Below are 6000 nucleotides of genomic sequence, written 5' to 3' on the forward strand. Positions count from 1 at the left end.
TATTATCCCCTTCCTCCCTTTAGAATTCAGACACAACTGACCAGCATTAACATTAAAACAGAGACCTTAAGGCATTCTGATCTTAAGACACAAAACAGACTCTTTGTAGCAATAAGATAACAAATTCCAACCTGACTCTAGCATCACCTGACAGATAGCAGGCCCTGAAAGAAATCGATGTATTTTGCCCCCAAAATATATTCCTTTGATTTTTTTTTAAATAGCTCCAAAAAGCTGTCTTTTGTGGGGAAACTCTAGAATCTGTAGAGAATCCCCTCCCCTTTCCAGGTTTTTGTTTTCTTGTTTTTGTTTTTTTTTTTTTGAGATGGAGTCACTCTGTGGCCCAGGCTGGAGTGCAGTAGCGTGCTGCAACATCCACCCCCCGGGTTCAAGCGATTCTCCTGCCTCAGCCTCCCAAGTAGCTGGGACTACAGGTGCCTGCCACTGTGCCCAGATAATTTTTCTATTTTTAGTAGAGACAGGGTTTCATCATCTTGGCCAGGCTGGTCTTGAACTCCTGACCTCATGATCCACCTGCCTTGGCCTCCCAAAGTGCTGGGATTACAGGCATGAGCCACCACGCCCAGCCTCTTTCCAGGTTTTATCCTGATCTAAGGGAGATTTAACTAAGAGTCTGGCACTTTTTAAGGCCTTAGACATTTACCATCTATGTTACATAATAAGAACCTTGGGCCGGGCGCGGCAGTTCACATCTGTAATGCCAGCACTTTGGGAGGCCAAAGTGGGAGGATCACGAGGTCAAGAGATAGGGACCATCTTGGCCAACATGGTGAAACCCCGTTTCTACTAAAAATACAAAAACAGCTGGGCATGGTGGTACATGCCTGTAGTCTCAGCTACTTGGGAGGCTGAGGCAGGGGAACCGCTTGAACCCAGGAGGCGGAGGTTGCAGTGAGCCAAGATCGCGCCACGGCACTCCAGCCTGGCGACAGAGCGAGACTCTGTCTCAAAAAAAAATAACCTTGGTCTCCACAACTCCTTATCTTAACCCAGACACTTATTTCTATTGATTCCAGGTTGTCTTTTTAAAAATTTTTTATTAAAAAAAATTTTTGTTGTTGTATACCAAGATTCCAAGTCTTCGGATAATAACTTCTTTCAACCAATTGTAAATCAGAAATTTATTTATTTATTTTTTTTTCGAGACACAGTCTCGCTCTGTTGCTCAGGCAGTGGCGTGATCTCAGCTCACTACAACCTCCATCTCCTGGGTTCAAGCTGTTCTCATGCCTCAGCCTCCCAAGTAGCTGGGATTACAGGCGTGCCACCATGCCCAGCTAATTTTTGTATTTTTAGTAGAGACAGAGTTCCACCATGTTGGTCCAGGCTGGTCTCAAACTCCTGACCTCAAGTGATCCACCCGCCTTGGCCCCCCAAAGTGCTGGGATTACAAGTGTGAGCCACCGTGCCCAGCGCCAATCAGAAAAGTCTTTGAATTCACCTATGACCTGTAAGCTCCTCCCTCCATCGGAAGGAACCAACACATACCCTGCTCATACTGATTAGTGTCTGATGTCTCCCTAAACTGTATAAAACCAGCTGTAACTCAACTGCCTTGGGTACATGTTCTCAGGACCTCCAGGGAATGTGTCACAGGTCATGGTCTTCATGTTAGTGCTGGGAAATCCATACAGGTCTACAGAAACCTCAATGCTTGCCTCATCAGAAGAAAGAATTCTCTGAAGAGGTCTGAAAGGAAAATATCTTGAGCCCCCAAAATTACTAAGCTAAAGGGAAAAGTCAAGCTGGGAACTACTTAAGGCAAACCTGCCTCCCATTCTTTCAGTCACCCCTCTCTGATCACTGAGCTAAATGCATATCTGACTGCCTCCTTTTGAGAGGCTAATTAGAAACTCAAAAGAATGCAAACATTTGTCTCTTATCTACCTATGACCGGGAAGCCCCCTCCCTGTCTTTCCAGACCCAAACAATGTTCATCTTACATATGTTGAGTGACGTCTCAAGTCTCCCCAAAATGTATAAAACTAAACTGTGCTCTGACCACCTTGGGGACATGTCATTGGGATCTCCTGAGGCCGTGTCACACCATCAACATTGGCAAAATAAACCTTCTAAATTAACTGAGACCTTTCTTAGATTTGGGGGGTTCATATTTTGGTAACCACAGAAGAATTCTGACTGGAGGTGCCCCTGACCTTTGACAAAGCTATCAGTGCTTGGTACCAGCTTGAGCTATCTTTATGGGTCAAACCAATAGGACAATTTGCTGAGGCCCGGAAGCACCCCCTCCAGAGAATACCTTATCTTTCAAAATCTGGTCAAGATCTAAAGTTCATTTTGTTGTACAACTCCTTTTTGTTTGTTTGTTTTTGGAGTTTTACTTGCTTCTACCACAAGGAAGGCAAGTTTTTCCTGCTTCCATGTTGATGGAAGGCAGGTAACTCCTTTATGGTGTTTGAGCTCGCAACCAACAGGGAAGATGAGGGTTTTTCCCTGCTTCTAGGATGGTAGAGAAAGTCTTCAGCCTGAAACCCATCCCTAGGTAAGTAACTGAATTGGGGTTTGTTTCGGCTAAAGTTAAGATTACAACCAGCTGGTCTTAATTTCTCCTTACCACTGGAGAGCTCAGTAATCATATAAATTGTGTGATCATTTGTTTTGCTTAACTGTTTTGTTGTTGTTGTTCATTTCCCTTTTTGTTGTTCTTTCAGTCTTTTTCCCATTGGGTTTGATCAACTCTATCTGACTTGATCAAATCCAAAGGAAGTTCCAAATTATGGGGAACAAGGCCTCTGAAGTGGCTAAATTCACACACACACACACACACACACACACACACACACACACACACACACACACACACACACATACCCAAAGGATGATGTGATAGGGGGTGAAAAACAGCCAGCAAAAGGAAAAAAAAGAGGAAAGATTTTTTATTTTGACTACTAAGGGGATTTACTTACATAACGAGGCCACCTTTTTGCTAGCCAGGCCAAACTGAAAGAGCAATGGCTGTACTTCTGAAATAGCAATTTGTCCTACCTGAAATATGGTAATGAGATTTTAAAAGATTTTTTTAAAGGAGCTCAATGATTAAAAGTCAGCTTAATTAAAGCTAACATCCAAGATGTGCATGTGTATGTGGGGTGTATGTGTGTGTGTGTGCGCGTGCGTGTGTGTGTGTGCGTGTGTGTGTGTGCGTGCATGTGTGTGTGCGTGTGTGCATGTGTGTGTTTGTATTTAAAAGGCCTTCATGTTTTTGTTTTTGTTTTTCTCCAAGAATCTTGTCTCTTTTTTTTGAGCAAAAGTTTTTTTCTTCTCAGTTGACTGAATTCTGTTTTCTTCATGTACTTCTGCTGTCTCTCCTTTCTCTCGCACCCTCTGCTACATGAGGGACCTAAAATAGTTTATAATAGCCTCGGGTTCCTTAAAGAAAACAGAGAAGGCGCCAGGCTCCCTTTAGGGGAGAAACCTGTTTTTTCTTATGCAATCCCCAGAGTGTAAACAGGCAAATTCCTCTCGTCTCTTAAACTGCTTACTTTTGTATTGTGTTACCTGTTTGTGTGTTTTTTTTTTTTTTTTGACTAAAATAGTTATTGCAACAGAGGTTACCCTTGGGGTTTTTTGTCTTTTGTTTTTTGTTTTGTTTTGTTTGTTTGTTTGTTTTGAGTCGGAGTTTCACTCTGTCGCCCAGGCTGGAGTGCAGTGGCACAATCTCGGCTCACAGCAAGCCCCGCCTCCCGAGTTCACGCCATTCTCCTGCCTCCGCCTCCCAAGTAGCTGGGACTACAGGCGCCCGCCATCATGCCCAGCTTGTTTTTGTTTGTTTGTTTGTTTGTTTTGTATTTTTAGTAGAGACGGGGTTTCACCGTGTTAGCCAGAATGGTCTCGATCTCCTGACCTCATGATCCGCCCGCCTCAGCCTCCCAAAGTGCTGGGATTACAGGCGTAAGCCACCGCACCCAGCCTACCCTTGGGTTTTTAAGGAAGACTATGGTTTAGACACTTAGAAATGTCTGTTTAAAAGAAGTTTTTTTAAAAGTGCACCGTAAAAGCATCACGTGGTCTAACCTCATAATAATTGTCCCTTCTTGGAGACACAGGATTCAGTGTGGGCTCTGCCCAGAGCTCAGAGATCCACTTAAAAGATAGGTAGTCCCTATCTAAATAAAACTAGTCTCCTTATACAATCCTATGATAAATTTCTTTTTTTTTTTTGAGACAGGGTCTCACTCTGTCGCCCAGGCTGGAGTACATACAGTGAGGCGATCTGGGCTCACTGCAAGCTCCGCCTCCTGGGTTCACGCCATTCTCCTGCCTCAGCCTCCCAAATAACTGGGACTACAGGCACCCGCCACCATGCCCGGCTAATTTTTTGTATTTTTAGTAGAGGCGGGGTTTCACCACGTTAGCCAGGATGGTTTCAATCTCCTGACCTTGTGATCCGCCCGCCTCGGCCTCCCAAAGTGCTGGGATTACAGGCGTGAACCACTGCACCCGGCAAATTTCTTTAATTTTATGTTTGATTTGGCATTCATCTTTAATCTCTCTCTGGCACCACCAGACTTTTTCTCTCTGTACCTTATGATGTAAATTTTGCTATTTGATTTTCACCTGAGTTGTTTCCTTTAATATGCAAACTTAAGGCTATTTAGCTGACAACTGCCTAGGGTTGTGAAACAGGTTATCAATAATCTGAGTGTATCTATAAGATATACTTCTATCAGCATGCCTAATACGTCTGTATATTTATGTGTTGTGTACACAATGCTTCACTACTGAAAATACATAAAAGAGCTCTAATTAACTGGCTTAAGAAAATGAAAGTGCTTGAATGAAATGCTTTATCAGGAAAAAAGACTAGTCAAATGTTTCTTCAAGTTTATGTAACTCAGTAAAATTATTAATAAATAAGCTAGCCTTAAAATTACTGGTAAAGTAATATTAGAAATGTCTTAAGAATTGCCAGCATACATTTTTGTTTGCATATTAATCAAGCAGTTTCATACTTATCCCTGCCAAATACTATAAGGTGTCAAAATTTGTCATAGGGGTTACAAAACTATAAACCCAGCCCAAAACAGAATGATCTTTGCTTGTGTAACCTTGTTAGAAATGCAAAATACTTGTTCCCCAGTGCCACAAAGAAATAGCACTCAAACATAAATTTAATTTTATCAGCAAGGCAGTATTCACTTTCTGCAGAAAGGGTGCCCCTCACAGATGAAACAACGGTGAGAGCACACCTGGACAGGGGACGGGCAGGAGTTCTTATTCCTGATGCAGGTAGCCCCTACTGCTGTGTCATTCCTCTATTGGATAGGGTTGGACCACACAGTCTAAGCTAATTCCGACTGACTATTTTACAAAGAGCAGGAGTACCAGCCGGAGTGGCAGGGTAAGTAGTTTGGCAGGAAGGGCGGTTACAGAACAGTTGGCTCAGGATGAATCAGGACAGAGTAGGTGACCAAGAGTGACTCAGGTCAAAGCAGGTGACCAGGGGAACAGATGTGAACTACTGATTAGGACTGGCGGGAAAGCTTTTTACTGAAACTAGAAGCCGGGGGCAAAGAGAACCAGGAAGTTAAAATGGAGAATCAAACAATAAGAGAGCTGAACATACTGACATACTGATTCTTTGAAGAGAAACTTGGGATACACCACATTTAACAAATCTTTAATAAATAAGACATTAATATTGGTTTAATAAAAATAGCTACATCTTAAATTTAGTAAGATTACCATAACTTCTCATCTTGTGGCTTTAGGCAGTCTAGTCTACAGGCAATAGGGTTTGTTTTGGAAAAGCACTGTTATCATCTTTGCTTCAAAGCTAAACTATAAGTTCCTCCCAAAGTTAGTTTGGCCTATGCTCAGGAATGAACAAGGACAGCTTGGAGGTTAGAAGCAAGATGGAGTCACTTAGGTCCAATCTTTTTCACTGTCTCAGTGATAATTTTGCAATGGCAGTTCCATAATTTTAAATAATGACAAGCACAGTTTTTATAAATAATC

This window comes from Pongo abelii, chromosome 18, assembly GCF_028885655.2.
Source record: "Pongo abelii isolate AG06213 chromosome 18, NHGRI_mPonAbe1-v2.0_pri, whole genome shotgun sequence".
NCBI classification, from domain to species: Eukaryota; Metazoa; Chordata; class Mammalia; order Primates; family Hominidae; genus Pongo; species Pongo abelii.